The 13,328-nt window shown below is 44.7% G+C and overlaps 1 pseudogene; it reads right to left on the bottom strand.

Moving 5' to 3' along the window:
- Positions 1 to 5,147: 5,147 nt before the first annotated feature.
- Positions 5,148 to 13,328, bottom strand: part of LOC132532835 (apomucin-like) — a 34,122-nt pseudogene continuing 25,941 nt past the window's right edge.

Below are 13,328 nucleotides of genomic sequence, written 5' to 3'. Positions count from 1 at the left end.
AACAGGTCTCTATCCCTCTCTATATACCCCCTCCCCTCTCAGTTTCTCTCTGTCTTAGCCAAAATAAATAAATAAATGAATCAATAAATATATGGCTGCCAGCACCAGTGGATTCATAGTGCTGGCCCTGAAACCTGGTGATAAGCCCAAAAGCAAAAAACAAAAAAAGAAAGAAAGGAAAAATAAACAACAAAGAAAGAAAAGCCAAGAGAAAAAAGGGGGGAGTCAGGCAGTGGTATACTTGGTTAAACACACAACAATGCACAGGGACCTGGATTCAAGCCCCTCATCCTCACTGCAGGAGGAAAGCTTCAAAAGTGACTAAGTGGGGCTGCACGTGTCTCTGTCTCTCCCTCCCTCTCTCTCCCCCTTCCATCTCATCTCAAGTTCTGGCCATCTCTATCCAATAAATAAAGATAGTTTAAAAAGAAAAGAAAATTAAAGAAAGGAAAAAGTTAAGCTACTAAAAACGGGCTTTCCAGAAGCAGTTTGTTTCTACTCATGTGCTCTGTAACAGGGGACCTCATAAAAGAACTTTCTTATTTCAAATGCCAATTTGATGTAGACTTCTGTCATGTAAATTAATTTTTCTATTATTATCTTTATTTATTTGATGGATAGAAACAGCCATAAATTCAGAGGGAAGGTAGGTGATAGGGAGAGAGACAGAGACACCTGCAACATGGCTTCACCACTCAAAAAGTTTTCCCCTTGCAGATGGGGGCCAGGGGCTTGAACTTGGATCCTTGTGCACTGTAACATGTGTGCTCAACCAGGTGTACCACAATCAGGACCCCAGGACTATTTAAAATAGTATCTTGCCAAAAAGCAGTTAGCAGTCACACTCCAGGGAGACTGTTCTAGCATCAGGAGACACTTGTAAACACCCCCCCACACACACACACACACACAGACAGGCTCCAGGGGGCAGAGGAAGCCAGTCTGACCTGGGAGTGAAGTGGGCAGGGCATACATGTGGCCCTGGGTCCTTCCACCTCAGTGGGCCCCCTCCCCTCGTCTTTCAACCTTTTCAGTTCAGATGACAGATTTACAAGCAAGATAAAGGGACCAAGCCAAGAAGGAAAGGAAGATAATAGAATATTAACAGGGGTTGGGTTGTAGCGCAGTGGGTTAAGCACAGGTGGTGCAAAGCACAAGGATCAGCCTAAGGATCCCGGTTCGAGCCCCCAGCTCCCCACCAGCAGGGGAGTTGCTTCACAATCGGTGAAGCAGGTCTGCAGGTGTCTGCTGTTTTCTCCCCCTCTCTAACTTTCCCTCCTCTCTCCATTTCTCTCTATCCTATCCAACAATGATGACATCAACAACAATAATAACTACAACAATAAAACAACAAGGGCAACAAAAGGGAATAAATAAATATTTTTAAAAAATAGAATATTAACATTGGGTTGTAACTATGTGTCACAATTCTGATTCTAGAATTAACAGGAATTCACCACAGAATGACACCCACAGGAGACAGAGGGCATGCTGTATATATAAACACCCTTTCACCAGAGTAGGATTAGGATTAGAGCTTTCAGTGAACAGACTTTACATATCTCTATATATCAAATAAATCATTTTTACTCAGTTCAAGAGCCAGAGCCCAGGGCTGGTGGAGGGTGTGTGCCCTGTTTCATAGGGTCCTCAGGTATAGCCCCTGCACCACAGGGGAGCACCAGGCAACCGGGTCAATTCAGTTCCTGTGCTGTCCCTCTCGGTCTCTATCTAGAGGAAAAGAGTTAGAAAGGTGGCACAGGAGCCATGAAGTCACCCATGTGTGAGGCTCTGGTGTTGCATTAAATGAACCATTACCACAGTTCTCACATTAACTTTGCCGAGTCGCCTGTACAATGGTATTATATCAAGTTTTTGAATCAGTAGAATTGAGGGCAATGTGTTGTAAAAGGCATCCAATGAAAAATCTGTGTCAAGTCAAAAGATAAGGAGTTGAATTAAGGCATTTATTCTTTGCAAAAGGGCATGCAGGCAACAGTTGCCTTCAGGCAGCAGCGATCCTCCTCTCACCCTTCTCCCATATTTTAAAAAAATTTTTATATATGTATTTATTTTCCGTTCTGTTACCCTTGTTTTTCATCGTTGTTGTAGTTATTATTGTTGTTATTATTGTTGTCATTGTTGTTGGATAGGACAGAGAGAAATGGAGAGAGAGAGAAGGAGTAGACAGATAGGGGGAGAGAAAGATAGACACCTGTAGACCCGCTTCACCACTTATGAAGCAAACCCCCTGCAGGTGGGAGCCAGGGTCTTAAACCGGAATCCTTAATCCTGCCCTTGAGCTTCAAGCCATGTGTGCTTAACCTGTGGCACTACCACCCAGCCCTCTAGTTCTGTATTGCTTAGGGATCCTTATGCCAGTCCTTGACTTCTCCCATCTTTCATATCTGATGCAGAACTATCTCCTCCACCTTTGGACTGGGCCTCAGAACTCACATTAATCTCCCTGTTGTCTAAACAAGAAAAGGAAGAGAATCTGAGGGTCTCTACTGGAAGGTTAGTAAGGACTGCAAGTAAATATTATCTGACCTAAACAATACAGAACTAGAGGGCTGGGTGGCAGTTCCGCAGGTTAAGTGCACATGCTCCAAGCTCAAGGGCTGGATTAAGGATCCTGGTTCAAGACCCTGGCTCCCACCTGCACAGGTCTGCAGGTGTCTATCTTTCTCTCTTCCTCTGTTGTTGAGGCGGTCTGGTGTCGGGCTGCACCGCGGAGAAGAGAGCGGACGTCCAGAGCAAAGGGGTACACAGATCTTTATTATAGGATGGGGGGGAGGTTTGGTTCAGACCACGTGGAGCCAGCCAGCAATGGCAGACCACGGGGGAAGAGCAGGGAGACCTCAGAGAGGGAGAGCCGAGAGCCCAGAGAGAGAGAGGGGAGGGGTGAGGGGGCTTTTTATTGGGCGACAACCAGGGGTGCCGTGTAGGGCCAGGATTGGTTGAAAGGGGGCAATATAGGATTTAGCGGGGCATAGAAAAACCTGGGGGCGGAGCCAGGATTGGTTGAAAGGGGGCACTCTAGGATTTAGCGGAGCATAGAAAAACCTGGGGGCGGAGATTGCATCAGAGTAAGTCCTCAGCAACATTCCTCTGTCTTCTTCTCCTCTCTCAATATCTCTGTCCTATCCAACAACCATGATAGCAGTAACAATAGTAATAACAACCACAATGATAAACAACAAGGGTGACAAAAGGAAAAATAGCCTCCTGGAGCAGTGATTCATAGTGCAGGCACTGAGCCTCTAAAGGCAAAAAAAAAAAAAAAAAAAAAAGGAATACAGAACTAGTGAGCATAAGTGGTTACAGATAACAATTTACATAAAAACACTTTCTGTACTGAACAATTGTTCTGTTAATGCTCCTTTGAAGAGACCACCCACCCAGTAATAAATAAAAATATTTGTTAAGTAAAAAGGAAAATGCAGCTATGTTAGAACTAGCAAGCATAAGTAGACCAGCACATGAATGAAATTGTACAATGCTACCGTGAAATAAAGAAAAAATAACATTGAAACACAAGCCACCCTCATGAGATAATCCTCAAGGCATCCATACAGGACCCCTGCCCTTTCAAGTCTTCCTAGTTCCTTTCTCCACTTTCTGTCTGGGCCACACTGGCTCCTGCTAACCTTGCTGACCTCTCCGGTGATGGCCACCATCCCTCCCCAGACCACTGAGCCACCGGGTACAGGGTTCAGTCAGTAAAATGTGAATTTTACTCATCTTAATTCCTTTGGCACATCATTTTTAGGATTTTGATGACTATTTTGATGTTCTGTGATATTTATGTAAAAAGCTTTATGAAGGGGGCTACGCTGTGACACACCTGGTTATGTGCACACATTCAAGCCCCCCGGTCCCCACCAGCAGGGGGGAATCTTCATGAGTGGTAGAGCAGGGCTGCTGTGGGTTGATGTGTGCTTGAGCATAGATGGTTGACCCTCTGGTTGCTCATCTATCAGTCTTCCCTTGGCATGCCAGCCTTGTGTTTGAGTGAGATGTGGCAAGAGTATGCAGGGGAATTCCAACCTTCCTATCACCTTTGCCACAACAAACACCCCTCCCTCATTTATGGTGGGCTTCACCTTCCTTATATTTCTATTTCCCTGTTCCTGCATCACCATCCAGACCCTCTTATTCCCTTGCTCTATTTTCTCTTATAAGGAGAGAATGACCTCATTGGCCAGCTGGCTACTTCCCCTGCACAGCTACCCCTTTATAAACTTGTAACTGTGCCAATAAAGGTGTTCTGTTCCCTGCAATGAGACCCTAAAGAGGTTTGTGTATCATCTGCTGCCACCATATGCTGAAAGACCCCTTTAGCAAGCTCACTCCTGCCTCATTCCCCCCTGAGGAATCCCAACATCTGGTGCCCATAATCTGGTGCCCAACATGGGGCACCCTGACAGGCTGTAGGTGTCTCTCTGTCTCTCTCCCTCTCTATCTCCCCACCTCAATTTCTGTCTGTTCAATAATTAACTAATTAATTTGAAAAAGTTATTAACTTGGGGAAAAAGAGAGAGAGAGCAGGATGCAGCCTTGCAGACATGATACTGAAAGGACTGAGTGGAGAGAAAGTGTCACAGGAGGCTGGAGTGCAGTCAGTGCTACCAAAACAGCAGGTACATGTTTCTTTTTCTTTATTTATTTTTATTTATTTAATTAATGTGGTTATTTTGCCTCCAGAGTTATCACTGGGGCTCAGTGCCCGCACTACGAATCCACTTCTCCTGATAGCCATTTTTACCATTTTTTTTTAATTTGACAGGATAGAGAAAAAAGGAGAGTGAGGAAAAGATAGATAGAGAGAGAGAGCAATAGAGAGATAGATAGATAGAGAGACCTGCTTCATCACTCACAATCTCTCCCCCTGCAGGTGGGGAACAGAGGCTCCAACCTCAGTCCTTGCAAACTGTAACATGTGTGCTCAACCAGGTGTACCCCACTTGGTCCCTGATCAATTCATATTACTATAAAAAAAGTGCTTGTGAATTTTGCTTGCAAATTGATATTTATTTGTCAGATCCAGCCAATAAGAGAACAAAATACATGACAGAGAGGATTCATTTTGAGTGACAGGTAGGCATTTGATTTTCCTCACTGGTGAGTGACTGCCCCTGTCCCTGTCATTCAGCTGTCAAATCCACGATGTCAGGCTGTGTCAGCTCTTTGTGGCAGCCTGGCTGGCAGCCCTGACAGTGGTCTATGCAGGAGCAGGACGTGAGGTGCCTGTATCGATAGGGGGCCAAGCTGCTGTCCGCACACTCCAGCCTTAGTTCTCAGTACTCGTAGTTCTCTGGCTGACAGCACAGGCAGGAGTTCTCTAACTGAAAGATCTCGTAGTTGTATCTAAAACAAAAGAAAGGGCAGGGATAAACACTTCTGAAGCATCTTCTGAAATGATACAGGGACATCCTCCTCAAATTCATCTGTTTATTAGATAGGGACACCCAGAAATTGAGAATGAGTGGAGAGACAGAGAGACACCTGCAGCCCTGCTTCACCACTCTTTCCCCCTGCATGTGGGAACTTGGGACTGGAACCCGGGTCCTGGTGCACTGTAATGTGTGCACTCAACCAGTTGCGCCCCTGCCTACCCCCTCCATGTAATGTTTGAAAGCTCAGTTCCCTTCACAGTAATGCACAGAACTCACCGGTAAGTCTGTTTGCATTTCCCCAAGCATCTAGCCATGGCCACCTTCTTCTTGTGGCCATTGTATTTCACTATCACATTCAGGAGTGAGGACCTGCAGCTGGGCTTACCTGCAACACAGAGGAGGCACAAGGCAGGGATGGGCTGCAGCCCTAACAGGCCATGGCTGTACCTGCTCAACCCTGAGAGCCATCACAGCCACTGCTGTGTTCTGGAGGAACAGTGTCCGCACTCAGTCACACGGCTTGACCAGCACCCTAAAAACTGCTCTCTTGCTCATGGTACAGGGAAGGGGAGAGAGGAAGGACCAAAGCAACAGGGGAGAAGAAGGAAGGAGGAAGAGGGGAGAGCAGATTGGAGGGAAAGTGTGTCCTTGACTTGCATGTTCTTTTCTTTTTTAAATCTTGTATTTATTTATTTATTTATTATTGGATACAGACAGAGCATGATTGGGAAGGGAGTGGGAGGTAGAGAGACAGACAGAAAGGCACCTGCAGCCCTGCTTCACCACTCATGAAGCTTTCCCTCTGCAGGTGGGGACCAGAACTTGAACCCATGTTCTAGTACACTGTAATGTATGCACTTAACCAGGTGCACCACCACCTGGACCCCCTGACTTCACTGTGTCATTGCGGGTTACCCTAGGATCTAGGAAGCCAAGTCTGAACATGACCTGCTGTTGTTAAGAAAACCAACTAAATTTCCTCCATAAAACTTAAAAAAAAACATTTCTTTACTGATTTACTAGGGACAGAGACAGAGGAATTGAGAGGCATGGGGAGATAGTAAGTGAAAGAGAGAGACATCTGCAGACCTGTTTCACCTCTAATGAAGCCCTTCCCTGCAGATGCAGACCAGGAGCTTGAACCAGGTCCTTGCATAGTGTGCATTCAATCAGATGTGCCACCATCCAACCCCGTCACAATAGTCTTTTTTTAAAAAAAATATATTTATTCATTTCCTTTTTGTTGCCCTTGTTGTTGTTGTTTTTAACTGTTGTTGCTGAAGTCTTTTATGAATCTATCCTCTCCATAAAAAATCCTGGATTTTGATATCAAGAATGATGCTATCAATGTGAGTGGGTAGCTATTACTTATTGTTTATAACTCAATTACTCATACTTTAGGCTGTCTATCATGTTAACATCACAGCAGACTTTCTAGTCTATGCTGTTTTTCTATGCAGTACTGGGGAAAAATTCAGGTCCTTGGCTATGTAGTACCCTGCTGTGTGATCAATGAGGTCCAGAATTCTCACTTTTTATTTATTTTATTGCTGGATAGAGACAGAGAGAAATTGACAGCAGCAGGGAGATCAAGAGGGAGAGAGATACCTGTAGACCTGCTTCACTACTCATGAAGCTTCCCCCCTGCAGCTGGGGAGCAGGGGCTTGAACCCAGATCCTTACACCTGGCCATGTGTGCAATCAATCAGGTGCACCAGTGCCTGGCCCCAATTTCTCACTATTTTCGTAGAGTAAGAAAAAGAAGGAAAGACAAAGAGAAAGATGGAAGGAGAAACCACTGCTCCACTCCACCACCCACTGAGCCCACCCTCCACCCCCAGAACTGGGACTGGCACCCAGTATAGTCTGGCAGGTGAGCTAACTCCTGGCCCCCGATATGCCATAAATAAATAAGTAAATAAATAAAAATAAAAAACTACTTGGTTTCATCAATCCTTAATATTTCCTCTGTATGTAAAGTCTAATTTTACTTACATATATAACAACATTTTTTGGAATCATACACTCTATATTCCTGTAAAAGTAAGAAGAAAAGAAAATTGAAAAAACTGAATCTTTCTATAAATAACTGAAAATCTCTAATTTATTGAAACAGTAATGGAAAGGGGTGGCTAGCAGATATGCTTGGCTGGTCTCATGATCCATACACACTGTGGGGGGAGTGAGGTGGCCTCGTGAAAGCTCATTTCATGCCAAGACTTATTGTTCAGTAGGAGGAGAAGAGGAATATAACATTCAAACCAACAATTTAAATGAAAGTTATCTTTTACTTATCATAACTAAAAATAAATACTTTAACCATGGCACTATTATTCAACATTGTATTGTATTCTTAAACGTATCAGCATCTCAATGTAAAAAATAAACAAATAGGGGCTAGGTGATGGCCCATCTGGTTGAGTGCACATTACAATGCACAAGGACCCAGGATCAAGTCCCCGGTCCCCACCTGCAGGGGCAAAGCTTTGATAGTGGTGAAGCAGTGTTGCAGGTGTCTCTCTGTCTCTGTCTTCCTCTCTATCACCTCTTCCCCTCTCAATTTCTGGCTGTCTCTATCCAATAAAAAATAAAAATATATAATGAAAATTTAAAAAATAAATAAGCAAACAAACAAAAGTTGAGGGTGGGGGTAGACAGGATAATGCTTATGTTAAGAGATTTTCATACCTGATTTTTCCAAGTATCAGGTTCACTCCTTTGCAGCACCATCAGCCAGAGCTGAGTGGTGCTCCAGTAAAGAAATAAATAAAATAAATGTTGAGAACATAATTGGATTTCTGCAATAAGATTACGTTACTAGTTTCAGAAAGGAAAACAATTTAAATGTAAACCATCTTTAATAATTTAGATGTGAACATTCATGAACACAAAACCCTTGCCAAATTGGGGGGCCTGAGAATTAAAGACACAAAAATCTGAAGCATGCACATATGTGTGTTCCTTGAAAAGTTGTGGTTCTTTTTAACTTCACAGGGAGGTCCACAGATGGCTACAGGATAGCTATTGACACCTGGCTACAATTCCTCATGTCCCCATGGCAGGTGTCTGAGGAACAGGCGCACCCCAACGTATGTCCTTTTTCTAACAGAAAATGATTAGCTGAGGCCAGGTGGTGGTGTGCCTGGTAAATAAGCACACACTTTTCCATGTGCAAGGTCCCAGGTTCTAGCCTCCGGTCCCCACCAGCACTGGTGGTGGGGAGATGCTTCACAAGTGGTAAAGCAGGGCTGCAGGTATCTCTCTCCCTCTCTATCTCCTCTCCTCCTTCCCTCTTGAATTCTGGCGGTCTCTATCCAATAAATAAAGATAATAAAAAATTTTTCAAAAGAAAGAAAATGATTGGCCTTAGTCCAAGAGTCATTGAATAACAAAGTTATTTTCTGTTCTTAAAAATAACAACCTGCTTTCTATAACTTAGTTCCTATGAATAGCAGGAGATTAAGTTTTCACGAGTTTGCAAATATACCTCTGGTATGAAATTTTGGTGGTGGTGTGTATGTGGGGGTACCCAACATAGTGGTTCCACAAATAGATTCTCATGCCTGGAGCTCCAGTGTCCCAGGTTCAATCCCCTGCACCACCAGAAGCCAGAGCTGAGCAGTGTTCAGGGGGAAACAACATGAAAATTATGCTTGGCGTTATAAGGAGATTGGAGGCCTCTCTATATATTCCCCTTCTTTCTCTCTTTTCCTCTCTTTCTTTCTTTCTTTCTTTCTCCTTTTCCTTCCTTCCTTCCTTATTTCCTTTCTTTTTCAGAGCACTGCTCAGCTCTGGATTTATGGTGGTGCAGTATACTGAACCTGGGACTTCAAAACCTCAGGCATGACAGTCTTCTTGACAGTCTTCATTATGGTATCTACACGCACCTAAAGATGCATATATCTTCTTATAATATATTAATACTGCAGGACTACTCAACTGCAGCTTATGGGGCATGAACTTGGGACCCAGGAGCCTCAGGCAGGAAGGTCACCTGCATAACCATTATACTGTCAGACAGACACACAGCTCACCTCTTAGCACCAGGTCTGCTTGGGGCAGTCCTGGACCACAGCCAAAAGGCCTGTGTGTTGACAGGAGTAGGAGACACAGGGCTTGCTGGGGTCACTGAAGGAGGCTCCCACCTGCAGGAAGAGGAGAGGAGAACATCACCTGCAAAGTTGTCTCCTGGAACTTCACAATAAAACACAACATTCACCTTCACAATGTTACTCTACTATACCAGGGTTTCAAGGAAAGTTATTTTATGGTAAGCAGGCAGCCATCATTAAACATCATTTAAGCTGAGCTGCAGTAAACTGGTGCTTCTTTCCAGAGCATGGAGGTTAGAAATTCTAACATCACTGTTTTCATCGACATGTTTACATAAAACATGCACATGATGGTTGTTATGTTGGATCCCTCCATCCTTTCTGCAGCTACTCTGATCACAATTTATAGTGCCAGGAAACACTTTGAGAAGCTGGAGAGCACAGCTTCTGATGTGCTGAATATTGCCAGATCTTTTTCTGAAAATGAATTGCTTTTCCTTTTCATACACTTTTTTTTTTCCCTCCTCCAGGGTTATTGCTGGGCTCGGTGCCTGCACCATGAATCCACCGCTCCTGGAGGCCATTTTTCCCCCTTTTGTTGCCCTTGTTGTAGCTTCGTTGTGGTTATTATTATTATTGCCCTTGTTGACGCAATTCGTTGTTGGATAGGACAGAGAGAAATGGAGAGAGGAGGGGAAGCCAGAGAAGGGGAGAGAAAGATAGACACCTGCAGACCTGCTTCACTGCCTGTGAAGCGACTCCCCTGCAGGTGGGGAGCCAGGGGCTCGAACCGGGATCCTTACGCCGGTCCCTGCACTTTGCACCACATGCGCTTAACCCACTGCGCCACTGCCCAACCCCCTTCATACATTTTTTTTTTTTAAGTTTTTTATTTAAAAGAGCACTCTGTCTGGCATACAAGTTTATATATCATTAGTGTAGTTGGAGAGATGACATAAAACCATGTTTTAAAATTATTAAATCAGGTATGGGTGGTGGTACACCCAGCAGAGCAGGCACAAGGACCCACAGGGTTCAAACTCCTGTCCCACCTACAGATGGGAAGCTTCATGAATGGTGGGGCAGTGTTAGTTTTCTTTTTCTCCCTCTATGTCTCTGTCTTTATAAGGGAAGAGTGGGTTAAAAAAGAGACTGTATACGGTCATTATACTGGAAAAAATTAAACATGACACGTAAGGCAGCTCAATTATCTAGCTCAATGTATGCTTACTTTGCCAGTGCTAATAACCCAGGTTCAACCAGACCTGGTGCTGTGCTGTTTTCTGTCTCCGTCTATCTGAAAAAACTGTTTCATGGAGTGAAGCCTTAATGACAAAGAAATGGAAAGAATAAGTATAAAAGCTAAATCATAGATTTCAGAAAAAGCATAGGTATGGAAGGGTATGGAAGGAACAGAAGACTTCAAGATGGAGGCTTTACATGCCTGAGGTTGAGGTTCAAGCCCATGTCCCACAAGAAGCCAGAGGTAGGCAACTCTGGTAAAAACAAAACAAAACAACCTTTTAGAGCTCATCAGATTATTGTTGACTGTTGGTCAATTATCTAAAAAAAAATGCATTCAAAAGCTACTGTGAAGGAGAGCAGGCTCTGGGGCAGGGAGGAAACTGAGACAAACAGAAAGCAAAATGAATAAAATGTGGCTTTGTCCGGAGGGGGATGAGTGTTTGCTGGAGTGGCAAACCTAGGATCTGCAGTGCTCTGGGCTTGGGGTCGCGAGGTGACACTCAGGCCCAAGAGGGAAGCTGGGTGTGGCAGCACCTTGTGAGAGGCTGGCTTAGTAAGTGGTGTCGTATGCTTTACATTGGTTTGTTCTAGCCCTCCCCCCCCCCAAGAGAATTGGATGAGTCCTGTTAATTTCGCGGGCCTGCTTGGCCCCGCCCAAAGGAACCCAGAGAGAGGGTTCCTGAGTCTGAGAGTGACAGAGTTGGAGAGTTCCTGAGTTCGAGAGTTTCAGAGTTACAGAGTAAGAGAGAGTTCCACAGTGGAAGAGTTTCAGGGGGTTCCCCAGTACGAGAGTTCCAGAGTTCCAGAGTTGGAAAGTTCCTGAGTTCCAGAGTAAGAGAGAGTGCTTGCGCCGCCGCAAAGAGACAGCAGAGTTCTGTTTGGTGATTAGTTTGTCTTAGTTTATGAATCGTTGTTCCTGAATAAAGAAATACAGCTTCCCTGCCCAGCCTTTGTCTCCGCATCTCTGTTACCCGCCTGTGAAGCTAGACCCGGCCGGCCAGAGCCGTCCGAAATTTTAACAACAAAGTGGTATTCTGGGGGTGATGGGGAAATCCCCCCCAGGTGGCAGGGGTGGCAGTGGCTATGCAGGGAGGTCTTGGATGCAGAAAGCTGGAAAGGGGGTTCCTTGGCTCCCTGCTTCCATCCATGCTGCTGATTGGCTGATAGACAGGTGCCCCTGCAGCAGAGCTCCAGTCACTTTTGTGTCTCCTCACAACTTGCTGTCAACCCTGTGCTTCACATACAAAGCCAGGATGCCCAAAAGCCCTTCAGAGGAGCCAATGTGTGGCACACATGTGGCAGTAGGCATGGTATGGAACACCAGGTCAAGCCCCTGACTCTCACTTGCAGGGAGAAAGGTTAACCAGCACTGAGGCAGTGTTACAGCTATCTCAAATTCCTGTCTGCCCTTCCATTCCTCTCAAATTCTCTCTTCCTCTAACCAATATATAAATATAATATATAAATAAATAAGACTATAAATATAAAGGAATACATTTCCTTCAATAATAAAATCTGAACAAGGAGATCAGAATCACAAAAACACCATAAATGGGAGAGTGAAATGGATGGAGACACTATTATAAAAAATGTTTCAGAATAGTAAGCTTTACTTACATGTGATATATATTTATTTGTGAGGCTGTATACCAGAACCTGGGGAGATCACCCATGGAGTCACCTGAGTCCCAGGTCTCAGCAGGATTGCATCATCCCCTGTTGATGAAGGAGTTGGGGTGTAGAATCATAGTCACCTAGGGGGTGGAGTTTCTAGTATGGAGACTGCAGGGGATAGCAGGGGATCCCATGTAGCAGGAGAACAAACAGATCCATGGCATCTCAGGTCCCAGGGTCACCTTTCTCCTACGAAGAGGAACTTTGCATCCCCTACCACACACCCCTCAACTGCCCTCTTCTCTACCTCCTTGCCACCCTGTAGCCCTCCTGCCCTGCTACCTGACCTCCAGGAGGCATACTTGCAATTTTGCCCACCTGTAGACCCTCAAGTACACTCTTTCATCCTGCCCCACCTCTCTCTCTCTGTCTGCCCCTCCCTCTATCCTTCTCTCCCTCCCTGACAATCTAGACTGATCAGAGGTCTGATCACTGGCCCTACATATACTAGAGCAGTCCATGTAAAATTTTCTCTCTCCCCACCACACACATGTGCTGAGGAAGTGAATACTTCCACCCCTTTAAAATGGGGAAGGGAGGTAGTTTTTCCAAAAAAAAGAACCACAAAGGGTATTCAAAGCAACATTTAGCAGGAGGTGCCCAATCCGTAGTCTCCACTACAGAAATGCTTTCTCTAAATTAGAAAGAACTAAGTAGACTGGTTACAAGGTAGAGTGTCTATGCAGAAAAACCTTCATACCTGCTGCAACAGAGGTTGAGGTTCAAGGCTTAGTCCCACCAGAAGCCAGAGGTTGGTAACTGGTGTAAAAAACAATCTTTTGTGGATCATCCGTCTTACTGTTGTCCAACACATTCTTCTCATATTCCAGTCAATATGTCAAAGATCAGCTGGTACATCCAAGAGCTATTGTTGGGTATCAAGCAATAAGATATATTTTGGAGCTGGGATATACTACACACTTGGTGTGAATGTCTCTCATCCATGCTTCCATAGACC

The sequence above is a fragment of the Erinaceus europaeus genome, chromosome 2, assembly GCF_950295315.1.
Source record: "Erinaceus europaeus chromosome 2, mEriEur2.1, whole genome shotgun sequence".
In the NCBI taxonomy this organism is placed as follows: Eukaryota; Metazoa; Chordata; class Mammalia; order Eulipotyphla; family Erinaceidae; genus Erinaceus; species Erinaceus europaeus.
This window is presented reverse-complemented; position numbering and strand designations above follow the sequence as displayed.